The sequence below is a fragment of the Camelus bactrianus genome, chromosome 6 (assembly GCF_048773025.1).
Source record: "Camelus bactrianus isolate YW-2024 breed Bactrian camel chromosome 6, ASM4877302v1, whole genome shotgun sequence".
Taxonomy (NCBI): Eukaryota; Metazoa; Chordata; class Mammalia; order Artiodactyla; family Camelidae; genus Camelus; species Camelus bactrianus.
Window position 1 is genome coordinate 58,564,335 of NC_133544.1, and position 14,694 is coordinate 58,579,028.

The 14,694-nt window shown below is 35.1% G+C and overlaps 1 long non-coding RNA gene across 1 annotated transcript in view; it reads left to right on the top strand.

Moving 5' to 3' along the window:
* The window catches only part of LOC123619129 (uncharacterized), a 120,638-nt gene extending 115,740 nt beyond the window's left edge, over positions 1–4,898 (top strand). Inside the window, exons 3-4 of the long non-coding RNA XR_006727669.2 lie at positions 1,509–1,679; positions 3,290–4,898. This is a non-coding gene — a long non-coding RNA (uncharacterized LOC123619129). The remainder of the gene's footprint in view (positions 1–1,508; positions 1,680–3,289) is intronic.
* Positions 4,899–14,694: the final 9,796 nt, after the last annotated feature.

Here is a 14,694-nt window from a genome sequence, read left to right on the forward strand (position 1 = left end):
GTTGATGATGTTTCTTAAATATTTTTAATTTTTAGTTTTATCTTCCTTCATCTTGAAATTTATTTGTTAAAGAGACAGGCAATATTTGCTGACTGCATACTCATGGCAATATTCACAATTTTCATCTGTTTCCTGTATTTTTTTTTTCAGAAAATGGTGGTTATGTTTAAAAGCTTGCTCAGATTTAGGTTTGATTTTTTTTTGGCAAGAATTGTTTATAGGTTGTGCTGTGTAGTATTGGGGGCATATAATACTTGTCTCTTGTGTGTGGTAGAGCAACTATTAAAAAAGTGGTGATGTTTTAAGTCAATCATTTATTTTATTAATTGAAATAGTACTATAAATAGAAACATCCCATCAATAATTTGATTGCTTTGACTTACGTTTTATAGAGAAATTCAGGATAAATGCCTATTGCCATTTATGTACCAGTTTTCAAAAAAAAAATGAGTTGGTTCCCTAGCCTTCTAAGTTACTGAAGATTTTCTTTCTTTAAAATAATTATTATGAACTTATGCATTAAGATATGTTTGATGTATTTCAATCTATTGCAATTATCCTTATTAACGTTAAGTTGTCCTATCTTTGCTTAATAGGAAACCTCTTTAAATTGACTTAATCTTTTTTATACAACCCTAGTAGCCTTTGAGAGCTTTCTTACTTTCTTATATGACAAGATGTCCCAAAATCATCTTTCACCTTTTCTACCCAGCACTCAGAATTAACCATTCTCCAAGAATAGTTTATGACCTGTCCTGTGAAATGCTATTTAGAGACCACAAATGAGTTCTAGGTGTGCTCACTGCTATAGAGTCAGTCATTGTTTTTATATATTTTTAGAGGACCAGGCCAAGGAATGTGTACTTTTTAAAGATAAAAATTTATTTTGAGTTCCTGTGATTTATATTTATTGAGTTCCAATTCAAATTCAGGAGTATATATGTATATATATATATATATTTTTTTTTTATCAAAACTTATTGATCTTACATTTGTTCCCTGTTTCTCTTACGCCAGCACTCTGTTTTTAATGATTATCGTATAAATCGTATTTGTCTTTTCCCTAGCTGCAAAGACAACAGTCTCATAGTAGCAATACAGTACTTCTGTTTACAATATAAATCTTCAAACTGTATAGTTTTTCAGGTTTCATTTTTTTTGGACCTCAGAATAGATCCAACTAAGGATACACAAATTCTTGTGTTTTAAAATTGCTGTAAACATTTCTGCTTTTTGTGTTACATAACTTACCTTTTCATGTGTGAATTCCATACTGTTTAGTTATAGAAGCTTTGTAATATGTGCCGGTAATTTCTAGGGATAGGTTATTCTCATCTCTTTTCAGTTATCTTTTATTTCAGGGTTGTTACTTCTTTTTTCTTCTAACTAAACTCTGTTTAGTTTTAGGGAAAAAAAACCTAATGATATTTTTATTGTGTTGACATATTTATGACTTCCCACCCCAAAACACGTCTGTATTTGTTCACTTTTACTTTTGTGTCTTTCAGGATTGTTTGGGGCCTTCTGCATATGAGAGCTATTAAAAAGATGAAAAAGTAGGACTGAAATATGAGGGGAGAAATAGAGAAAACCGTGGTTTCCAGCCTCTTTTGTGGGAGAATAATTTATTTGTTTGACAGAAATGAGATTATTTTAAGAGATTAACACATGAAATAATGGTGAGTTTTTATTTTCATACCAGACCTGAATTGTGTGTAAGCTTCAATAGCAACTAAATATACCAATCAAATTTATATAGAAATGAATATTATTGCAAGAAATTAGGAATAATACCTGAGAGGGTAAATAACATGAGGTAGTTATGCACTATACTTAGTCGCAGACATGGAAAGGTGCTCCGTTTAGAGCTCATGCAGCTTCATGCAACTTGTAGAGGTTTTCCTCCACCGCCTTTTCACATGCTTCTCACTTCATAGCGCTCTCCTTGCAACTGCCCCAGCCCTAGTGCCACCACCACCTCATTCTGGACTGAACATCCATGTCATGCTATATCGGTCTTCAAACAGCTTTTCTTCAGAAATCAGGGTCCGGTGCTGCACTCTTCCCTCCTCCTCCCATCACCCTGTGTCTGCTGTCCAGTAAATCCTAAAGAAGCTGAACAAGGAGGTTGAGTCTACCTCTTAAAAAGCTCTTGAAAAATCCTATTCCTCTCCATTATCATTGCCTATGCCATTGCTTTATTCAGAACATCATTTTCTCACCTGAGCAAATCCTCAGGACGCATCTGGCCTCCTTTATCCCCTTGTTTGCTTTCTTATATGACTACATGTAGCAATATTTATTCAATTTATAGTATCTTCAAGCCATCTTCTGTACTAGTACCCAAGTCATCTTTAAAAATACAAGCTAAATACTTCTATGACCTTTGTCACTTAAATAATACTCCCAGTCTATATTCCAGAAAATGCCAAAGGGTCCATGACAAATGCTGCATCTTGTATTAAGGGAGTCACAGGGTAAATTGGCTATAAAGAGCTCCCTCTAGTAGAGAACATTTGTTCAAATGTGATCAACATAATGGGCCTGGATTCATGTGATTTGGACATTTTAAATATATTTATCAATTTTTTGTCAACCAGTTGCCCTGGAAACACTTTAGAATAGACCAATGTCAAGAGTAAAACAAACTCCTTATTGTGAGTCACCTTACAACTGCTGTGGCCTCATCTTCCATAGGTCCCTCTTATGCCTAATATTCTAACAAGGACCAGGGGGCACAGTTTTCACTTCTGTGGACTGTGGACGGTATCCCCAAATTTGCCATACTAATTTATCTCTGTATTTTTGCAGTACCATTTTTTCTCAATCGATTTTGCGCCCATCGCCCACCTAATAAATTCCTACTCATTCTTTAAGATCCAGTTTAGATGTCACCTCCCCCGTACCACCATTTTGAGCAACATCTACATACAGACGAATCAGAAGGGATATGATGACCCAAAGAAATATGCAAAGTGAGATGAAATTCCCCAACATACCTTCAACAATGACTATATTTAGGGATATGTCCCTGTTCTTTGGGAAGAGGCCCATGAAGGAGACTGAAGAGGAATTTTTAGGGTTACAGGATGAAAATCAATAGGAACTTTGTTCCAGAGGCCAATTAAAGTGGAAAAGTATTAATAGAAAGATTCAGATACTGCAGAGTTACAAATAGGAAGAGGAGGAAGACCAAAAAGACACACTGGAGTCACTGATGATCTTAAGGAAGCAGTTGCAGGGGAGTTATTGAACACTGCTAGTAACCACACTGTCCTTTATTCTCCAGCCCGAAACTACAGAATACTCAGAGGACTTGAAACACACACAAAGTTCCACATAGAGGAAAGCAGATGGACTAGATTGACAGCTTGAGATGAAGTTTAAGAAGATGAAGGATCCTGGGCATTGAGGAAGCATGGCAAATGAGAAGGAAACTGTGAGAAAAGGGATTTTTCTCGTGTTTTTCCTTGGAGGGTGACGGAGACCCTGCTAAAGGGGAAAAGTGAAGAACCTTTGCCCACCATTCTCTGGATTTGATGTGTACATGACTGTCTAATAGTAACAGATTTTCCACAATTTCAAATATTAAATATATAATAAAAGCTGTAAAGGGAAGATCAGGCTATATCGTGAAAAGGTAGAACTGAGGAAGCGATTTTGCTAGGCTGAAGGAAGGATACAAAAGGAAAGAACACATTGCAAAGGCAATAGAGAGGAGAGAATTAATGGAGTAGGATACTAGAAGAGAGTATTTATGTATTTTTGTGTATGAGTGAGTGTGTGCACATGCATGTGCTGGGACCCGAAGGAAACAGGGATTGGATTAGGGCAATATTTTGGTTTATATTCAATTCTTTGAACAATACTCAGTTTTATAGACTGTTCATGTTTGATATCTCTGTACACCTCTCCCATGAACCAATCGAGAATGTTGCTTTCTTTTGACAGTAGCATTTTGTAGATGCAATTTGGTCTTATATTTCCACAAATAAAAAACAAAAAAATCACACTTTATAGCTCTGTGAACACTCAGAGAAAACTTTCTTAGGATGATACATGGCAAAGAAAAGAATGTTTCCTCTATTTCATGTATAGAAAGCACATTAATATTTTCCCTAGATATAGAACTGGTCATATATGCCTTTGACTGTTCTTACTGCAGTGTACTATCAACATGGAATACATTTTAGGGGTGAAGACCAGTCAAAGGGGGAAAAGGAACAACTAAGCAAAATGAATCTGCAGGATATTTCTGTCCTGTTTTCATAATTCGCTGTTATGTAGTTAGGACCTCAAGGAGCAAGGGCTACATTTTCCTTTTTCATTTTGAAACAATCACAACATTATTTAATCAGGAGAAAAAATTTATTTTACAAAATCTTTAAGGAAGGAGGAGTATTTCTTCATGATCTACCAATGAAGTTTGAATAGAAGTAATAGGAAGCCTCTTCCCTACATTGTCATCAAAACATCCCAAAGTTTTATCCTGCCTGGAAAATTCCTCACACATGATTCTGATTTCTTAGCTTCAAACTGTGCCTGGGAGGAATCTTTTGTTCTCGGTGCTGCCAAAACTTCCACCTTCCAGCAATGACCTCAGTTTAGCACCTGCTCATAAGATGTGTTTGCACATCGTTGGTACATTATGATGACATATATGTTCCCATCAAGGAGACTGTCATAGAATCCAGAAGATGTTAACATTTTTCCATCTGTGTGTGAAAGTGACGTTTCCTGTTAATTTTGTTCTCTTGCTGAACTCTCCAAGCAAAAGCCTTCTGTGGGAGGCAGAATGATGTCATTACAGTCATAGCATAAATTTTTCAACCTTTAGAATGAGACATATTGTGGCATATATTTCACTACTTTTAAAAGCAGTAAAATAAAAACTTGGAGGATGATGGTATCAATTTTGTATGTTCAACTGTGGGGGTTTCCAGAGCTTTGAGAATGACTCCAGGGCTAAAATTTCCTCTGGCACATGAATTTCCTCTGTCGCCTTAGGGGAGGCAAACCCATTTATGGATGTTCATGTTTATGAGACCAACAGAAACTTGGCTATTTAATTTCAGACGTATTGAGACTTTTTGCAGGCAAAATAGTCTAGCACTAGTGATTTAAAAATAAAAAGAGATCAAACCTCCAATTTCAGCTCTGACATGTAAAAGCTTGGAAGTTGTCACTCCCATTTTTACAACCAGAAAAATGCTGAACAAACTGAAAATCAATAACTTTCTTTGGACTTATCAGAGAACTGGTGTTGCAGAGAAAACTGCCACCCTGAAGTTCAGAGAAAGAGGTAAATGTGGAGTCACAGTCTCCATCTCCTTTCCTTAAAAACTCACTGGGGTCATAAACTGCTGGAAACAAATAATTGATGAATTGTTAGAGGCTGAGTGTGGGCCAGCGTGAAAGTGAAATATTTCTGGGGGCTGCAATCTTAGGGGGCCCTAAACACTTTCTTGGGTTTTACCTCCAGGAACCATTCACAACATGGCCATTCTGAAATACTCAGTGTTCTCATAATGAAGGAGTGCTCTTCAGAGGACAAAATTTAACAGAGCCTTAACCAACAAAGGGAACGGAATTCTCTCCACTCCAGCCTCCAGTAGCTTCCCTCCAACACCTCAGGGGAAAAAAACCTAAGAACTGTAACTTGTGAAGGTTACAGCCCAGGTGCAAAGCCCACTAAGAGAGATTCAGTCATAATATTGTGGAATGGTTCCTCTCCCTCTTCCCTTCCATCACATCAATAGGGGTCCAGTGCATTATAGCTCAAGGAGTAAAAGACGGACTTTATCCAACGAAGGTGTCTTAGGGAAGCCAAAGAGAGAGGGAGATAAAAACAAGGACAATAAAGGAACCGAAACCTCTCCCACTTAGTTACAGCAAACATTGAATACAGCCCTAGTCCTAGGTGCATTGACATAAAACCTTACACTGAAGGACTATTTACCTCAATTTGTATCACCAGACACACTATGTCTGGCCTTCAGCAAAAAAATTATAAAGCGAAAAGGCAAGAGAAAAACAAGGCCTGAAGACAAAGCAAACATCAGACTAGACTCACGTATGACACAGATGTTGGAGTTATGAGACAGGGAATTTAAAATAACTATGGTTAATATGTTCTGGGTGCTAATGGGAAAGCAGAGGGTATGTAAGAATATATGGGTAAACTAAGTAGAGGGATGGAAACTCTAGGAAAGAATCAAAAAAACACTAGAAATCAAAACCACTGTAACAAAAATAAAAGGTGCCTTAAAACAGCTGATGAATAAACTTGATACATCTGAGAAAATAGTAAGTGAACTTGAAGACAGGTCACTATAAACTTTCCAAAAAGAAATTAAAAAAAAAAGTAAAAAAAATTTTTTTAAATGAACATTCAGTAAGTGTGGTACAGTTACATAAAGTGTAACCTACAAGCATTTGGAAAACAAGAAGAGAGAAGAAGAAATACTTGAAATAATAATGGTGAGGATTTCTCAATATTAATGATAGACACTAAACCTTAGACTAGAAAGCTCAGAAAATGCAAGCAACATAGGAAAAAAAATCTAGGCATATCACATTCCAACTGTAGAAAAACAAAGACAAAGAGAAAATGTTGAAGTCAATCAAAATTTTAAAAAAGATACCTGACTTTTAGAGGAAAAAAGGATAGGAATTACAGCAGACATTCCTTCTAAAACATTGCTAGCAAGAAGAGAATGTCGAAAATATTTTAAGTAGAAAGAAAAACCTCAACCTATAATCCTATACCAGGTGAAATTATTCTTCAGAAGATGCAAAGAAATATAAACTTTTTTAGACAAACAAAAATTGAGTGAATTCACCACTAATATATTTTCCCTGAAAGAATAATTTTTAGAAAGACTTTAGGGAGAAAGAAAATGATATAGTTCAGAAACCCAATCTATATAAAGGAAGAACATCAAAGAAGGAATCAATGAAGACATTTTGTTAAATAAAATTAAAATACTCTATTTTTCTTATTTTAATTAATCTGTAAGATAACTGTTTATTTAAAGTCACAATAGGAACAATGTATTGTGTAATTAAAGCTCATGGATAAGTGAAATGGGTAACAGCAATATCAAAACGAACAGGAGGGAGAAACTGGGAACACCGTTTCGAGGGTCCTGCACGACACGTAGTGTTTTGAGGTGAATATGACTTAGCTAAACGGGTATATGGCAAATACCAGTGTGACCAGTTAAAACGTTTAAAGATAAATATATTTGTAATGCTAAAAGGGGAATGACTACGGAGTCATATAAAATATTGACTTAAAACCAGAGGAAAAAAGAAAAGAACAAGTGCAATGAACAGAAAACAGAAACATGGTAGTTACTAATCCAGCTATATCAAAATACATTTTAAATGTGAATGGCCTAACTACACAAAAGACAGATTTATTGTACTTTTTTTTTTAAAAAAAAAAGACAGAACTGTATGATGTCTAGAAGAAATCCACTTTAAGTATAAAAACTCAGCCTAAAAGTAAAGGAACAGACAAATATTGTGATAATATTAATCAAAAGAAAACAAGGGTGGCTGTATTAATTTCAGATACAGCTGACTTCAGAACAAGGAAAATTATCAGGGATTAAGACAGGCTTCTGTGATGATAAAGGGCCAATTCTCCAAGCAGACATAACAATTCTTTATATATATATATATACATATATACATGTATATATACATATATATATATATATGTATATATACATATATATATGTGTATATATATATGTATATATACATATATATATATGTATATATATACACATACATACATACATATACATACTCCAATAAAAACAGACCAAGTATGTGAGATAAAAACCGAAAAAACTTTTAGGAGAAACAGACAAATCCACTATTATAGTTCTCATCACCTTTCTCTTAGTAATTGATGGATCAAGCAAGCAGGAAATCTGTAAGGATAGAGTTGAACTGAATAGTATTATGGATCAACCTGAACTAATCAACACTTATGAAATACTCTATCCAACACTGGCATTTTTCTCAAGATTTCCTGGAACATTCTTAACGACAGACCAGATGCTTCATCCTAACACGTTAACAAATTTAAAAGAAAATGAATTACATAGGCTATATTCTCAGACCACACTGGGATTAAGTTAGAAATCAGTAACAGAGATAGCTGGAAAAACTCCCAAATATTTGGAGATTAATCAATACACTTTTAAATAATATATGGATCAAAGAAGAAATCAAGAAAATTTTTAAATATTTTGGACTCGCAAAACTTTTGGAATTCAGGAAAACCAGTGCTTAGAGGGAAATTTATAGTATTAAATGCATCAATTAGAAAAAGAAAAATCTATAATCAAGTTTCCCACTTGGGAAACTAGACAAAAAAGACCAATTGAGACTAAATCAAGTAAGAAAAAATAAATAAAAGAGTAGAGATAAATGAAATTTATGACAGAAAAGTAGAGAAAAAAAATCAATGAAATGAAAAGCTGGTTCTTTGAAATGATTAATAAAATTGATAAACCTGTAGGCAAATTAACCAAGAAGAGAATTTAAAAAATCACAGTATCAAAAAGGAAAAAAGGAGCATTACTACTGGTCCCAAGGACATTAAAAGAGTATTAACAGCTTTATGCTCCCAAACTGATACCTTATTAAAAAAAAATCAATTTTTGAAAGATACAACTACCAAAACTCACACAGGGAGAATATCTAATTTGACTGGCCTGTATCTATTAAAGAAATTGAATCAACAATTACCTTTCAAAAGAGAAAGCATTGGTCCAAATGGTTTTGTTGGTGAATTATACCAAATATTAAAGAAGAAATTATATCAATTCTTCAGTGTCTTCCAGAATATAGATGTAGAAGAAACACTACTTTATTCCATGAGGCCAGCATTACCCTAACACCAAAACCAGACCAAGACATTGCAAGGAAGGAAACTTAACAGATCAGTATCTCTCCATGAACACAGATCAAAATTCCTCAAAAATATAATAGCAAATTGAATTAAACACTATTAAGAGAATAATAACAGCAGTCACAAACCAAGGGAAATATTTGCAAAGCACATATGCTTTGCATCCAAAATGTAAAAATAACTCTTAAAACTCAACCCATAAGAAAACATACAACCTAATTTTAAAAGTAAAAAAAAAAAAGTCTACGAAAAGATGATCAACATCATTTGTCACTGGGAAATTCCAAATTGGAACAAGCATGAGATACCATTACCTATTAGAATGGGTCAAAGTTGTTTTAAAAAATGACAACAAAGGTGGTGAGGATTTGGAGCATTACTGGTGGGACATCAAAATGATGCAGTCACTTTAGATGACAGTTGGAAAGTGTCTTATAATACTAAACATAGTCTTACCATCTGATCATATCATAAGCAATCATGTTTCTAGATGTATGTCCAACTTTTAGCAAACTTATGTCCACATGAAAGCCTGCAGATGAATGTAATAACTACTTCTCATCACCAAAACCTGAAACCACCAATTTATCCTTCAGTATGCAAATGAATAAACAAACTGTGGTACTTCACAGTAAAATGAGTTTTTCAGTGGTAAAAATAAATATCAATTTTGAATTGAACTGTCATATGAAAAATATGAACTATAATTTTTTAGGTGAAAGAAGCCAATCTGAAAAGGTTACATCCTATATAATTCCAATTACACAACATCTGGAAAAGGCAAACAGAAAGTAAGAAGATTACGGGTTACAGGGACAGAGGGGAAAGTTTAAATAGGTGATGCACAGAGGATTTACAGGGTGGTGAAAATATTCACTGTAAAACTGCAATGGTGGATATATAGCATTATGCATTTGTCAAAACCCATAGAAGAGACTGTGGTACAAAGAGTGAAACAATGTATACAAATTTAAAAAATCATTTAGTAGATCCTGAGATTTCAGGATGTAATGCAGTATGTGACAAAAAAAATAACCTTATTACAAAAAAAAATCTCACTGAAGGTGGTAGAGAGAAAAGGTGCTGACTTTAATTTTGGAAATAAGTAGAGTAGATAAATAATAAGACTAAAAGGCAAAAGAACTGTGTATAAGCACCATACTATGGTTTATAACAAGTTTCCTCCGACCCATGGGAGTATGGGTTAACATTTCTGACATTGCTATACATTTCTACTGGAATTGAATAATTAAGTAAATTGTAGATTGTGGGAACCAGCTTTCTTGCTGTTGGAGTAAAGATTTACAAGTAAGCAAAGAGAATAAAATCATCAATGACGCAACTGATTAGAGTTGGACACATCATTATTAACTTATGTTTAGGTTAATAGATACACAGATAGTTACATATAGTAATAGTTACAGGTATTTGTATACATATGGGTTAATATGCACACAAATATTCTTTCCTTCGTCAGCAGGGAAGGCCTAAAAGAAATAACACTCTATTAGCAGAGTATACCTAGTGCCCAGATCTTCATTTCCAATACCATTTTCCAATAGAAGGAACCAGAGCCCCAGAGAAAAAGGACTGATTCTAGGTTTGGGGCAAGAAATACACAAGATGAGCCAGGATCATCTTATAACACCAAAAAGTGGGAAAATCATACACACACACACACACACACACACACACACACACACACACACACACACACACTCAAACTGATTGGGGGTATATTAAAAGAGATAAGATCCAACTGAAAGAGTTCTCAATAGCTAGGGACAAAACCATGAGCAGAGAATCAAAGTATAAAATAAATACCCCTAAGTCCACATTGATATAAATAAATGATTGACTAAATAACTGAGGGAGAAGAGACAAAGATCCCTTATAGAATTCCAAATAATTTGTGTAGATACTTTTTCCTTAAAGAAATGGAACATAATTCCCCAGTCTTTAAGTGAGGACTGTGCATTAGTGACTCCCTTCCAAAAAGTACAGTATGGAATGGGGTAAAAACAATTACAGTGGAGAAACCTGAGCAACACTACTTTGGCCAGATAATGAAGGTCAGCATCAGCAATGACGTCAAGTTGATAGCAGGTACCACTGACATGATGTGAGGATAACGGAATTTCACTTCTGTGGTCTTCCTCTCAAAGCACATACCTGCAGTCTACTAATGAGAAGTACATCGACAAATCCCAACAGAGAGGCATTTTACAAAATATTTAATACTCCTCAAAACTGCCAAGGTCATCAAAAACAAGGCAACGCTAATAATTGTCAAACTGAAGAGCAGCCTAAGGAAACCTGACAACGAAAGGCAACATGATACAATCAGGTGTACCATTTTGGATGGGATTCTGGAGCAGTGAAAACAAGAGCACATTGGGCAAAAACTAAAGAAATCTGAATAAAGTATAAACTTCAGTTGAAAGTCATGTATCAATATTGGTTCATTAATTTTAACAAATGCTATACTAATGTAAGATGTTAATAATAGGGGAAACTAGGTACAGAGTTTATAGGAAATTACTACTATCTTTATTATTTTTCTGTAAAGCTGAAAATGTTCTACAAATAATTTATTTAAAAATGCTACTTAATTCACACGTAAATAGGAAAGAGCCCCCAAATAATTAATGCTTTCACTCTGATGACTTCAGATGGTTTTAGTCAACATAGAGGTGACAAAAAGCTTCCACATTTGTGCTCTATGTATTAAGATAAATGAGAAAATAGACCATTCTATCTAAACTTTTGATCTTTAATTTTACTGTACAATTTCTATTATAGAAAATAAGCATTTCTGTATTAATACGATCATATACATTACTAAAGCTCATGTAGATAATTTTGCCCCATATTGTATGCCAGAATTTGAGTACATTGTACCACTGAGTAAATAGTTTTGGGAAATGCAAGTAATTTTACATATAATTATATTAGTGAAAAGATATATATATTATGCCTATGTTATGATATTTTTGACTGAATGTATTTGCCAGTCAAAATAAGTCAATTGATAAAATTACCCAAACTGATTGACAACTTAGACATAGTCAATTTTTTTTGGTTATGTAATTTAATTTTCCAAGCATTTTACAATATCCATTTTTATCTTGAAACATAAAATCCGTAACATTTTTACTCGGCTCAGAAAAGGAAATTGTGAAAGCAATTCAACTGCCACTCAAGGATATCATTTATCTTAAAATTATCTTATTTGGAGCAAGCACTTATATAACCACCACTAAACAGCCTCATTTCAAAATAATTTTAATAACATCTAATATAGGAGAATTTACTATATGCCAATAGCCATAGTCAATTTGATTGAAAATTCTTTTCATGTGTGAGAGAATCATTCATTCAATAAATATTTGCAAACCTACTGTAAATTAGGCACTGTTTTAGGCTCTGGTGACAACAGTGAACCAAAGAGATACAATTCCTGACTTCAAAGAACTTATATTCTAGTCGAAGGGGGCTGATTTTATTTATGTGTGTGTCAGTGATTCAGTTATACACGCTACTGAGAAAAATAAAGAAGGACAATGGGAAATGAAGGAGGCTGATGAGTGCAAGGGGACTGGATTGCCTTCTGTTCATAGGATCTGGGGTGGGGGGGTTAGAATTTCTGGGATCAAGGGGAGTCCTGGGCTTCTATAGTTACTATGGAAAGGACATATAAGAACCAAAAAGGTTGATAGAGAATGTAAGGTTGAAACTTGGTTGCAGGATAGTAGGATGGAGGTCTTTTCATGAACACCCTAAATTCAGGGCCCTTTCTCAGCTACTGCCCGGGTGACATGGAAGTTGTGATAAAAGCAGTCCTATCTCTGGGGCTCCTGTGTGCTTTTGGAACTACTGCTAATGGCGGCCCAAAGGCTAGGGGAAGTGACTGTCAAATCATGTAGACGAATTTAGCAAAAAACCAAAGTGGCTTTAGCTCAGCCCCATGGGTGTCACGCCTGTCCATGAGAAAGCTCTTTTTATGAGACCTCTTCATAGGTAGCTGTGTGGGATGTCCCAAAATACCTTTAAACATCACAGTTTTAAAACTAGATCTTTTTCTGAACCTCAGTATAATTATCTGCAAAAATGAGGTGCTGGGGTTTCTGGTCTGGCAAGTAAGGAACTTAAAAGTCTACAGTTTCTATACTAACCAGTATAAAGCTGAACTAACTGAAAAATAAACAACTTTTCTGAGATCCATCAAAGAAGTGAGGTCATAGGGCAAAAGCACTGCCCCCTCCCCCAAACTGGAAAGACTGACAGGTGGGTAAAGAGAATCACAGCTTACACAGAGCAGAAACCTGTGAGAGCCAGTGTGGGGGTAAGACGACCTACACTGTAACTGACCAGTTGCAGGAGGCTCAGCGTGGACAAGTCTGAGAGTGAAAAACCCCAGGGGAACCCAGTCACAGTTTAGTTTTACCCCCTTGGAGCTCTACAAGGTCCTCACAGTATTAAAGAAAAATCCCCTCAGAGGAAGGGGAAAAGGAACCTTTTTGAAACATAAAAGGAGCATTCTGTTCTTAATGACTGCCCTGAGGAGAAACTTTTCAACCAGAGCCTAGCCTGCTGGGGTATTATCGGAGCCCACTGATAATACGATCAGTGGGAAGGGGAAAATCCCTAGCCTGCTCAAGCTTTCCTTTCCCACCTGAGGAGGGTGGAGGGGAGGAAAACTGAAAAGCAGCTGTGAAATTCACAGTCCGTGGGCACAGGCTCACCAAAAGACGGAGACTGAATCATGGGACTATAGAACACTTCCTCTCCTTACACACTTAACCAGTACATTACTCAAGGCCTATTTAGCACAGTTCCTTTTGCCTGGTACATCATTGTCACCTTTCAGCCACAACAAAAAATTACAGGGCATACTAACAAGAAAAAATTCACGCTGTGAGTAGACTGAACAAGCATCAGAAGCAAAGTCAAATATGTCAGGAATCATGGAATCATCAGAAAAGGGATTTCTAAAAACTGTAATTAATATGCTAAAGACTTTAATGGAAAAATTAGACAACATGCAAGGACAGATGGATAACATAAGCAGAGAGATGAACTATCTAAGAAAGAATAAAGTATGCTAGAGGCCAAAAACAATCTAACAGAAATACAGAGCGCCTTAATGGTCATCCATAGACCTAACACAGCAGAGGAAGGGATCTCTGAGCTTCAGGAGATAACAATGGAAATTTTCAAAACTGAAAAGCAAAGAGAAAAACAGACTGACAAAATAGACAGGATGTCTTAAGAATGATGGGACAATGATAAAAGATTTAACATACATGTAATAGCATTATCATTCAAAGCAATAATGAAGGAGAATTTCCCCAAATTAATGTTAGACACTAAACCATAGATCCAGGAAGCCCTGAGAATAATAAGTAGGATAAACATAAAAAATCCTACACCTAGGCATACTGTATTCAACTTCAGAAAAATCAAAGATAAAGGGAAAATCCTAAAAGAGGCAGAGGACTCAAAACACCTTACTCATAGAGGAACAAAGGTAAGAATTACATTCTACTTCTCAGAGATGATGCAAGCAAAAAGAGAGCTGAGTGATACATTTAGTGTTTAGAGAAAAAAGCTACTAACCTAGAATTCTGCACCTTGTGAAAGTAGCCTTCAAAAGTGAGGAAGAAATAAAGATTTTTGTCAGACAAAAATTGAGAGAACATATTGACTAAAACAGTCTTTGTTTGCAGATGACATGATATGATCATGTATATAAAAATCCA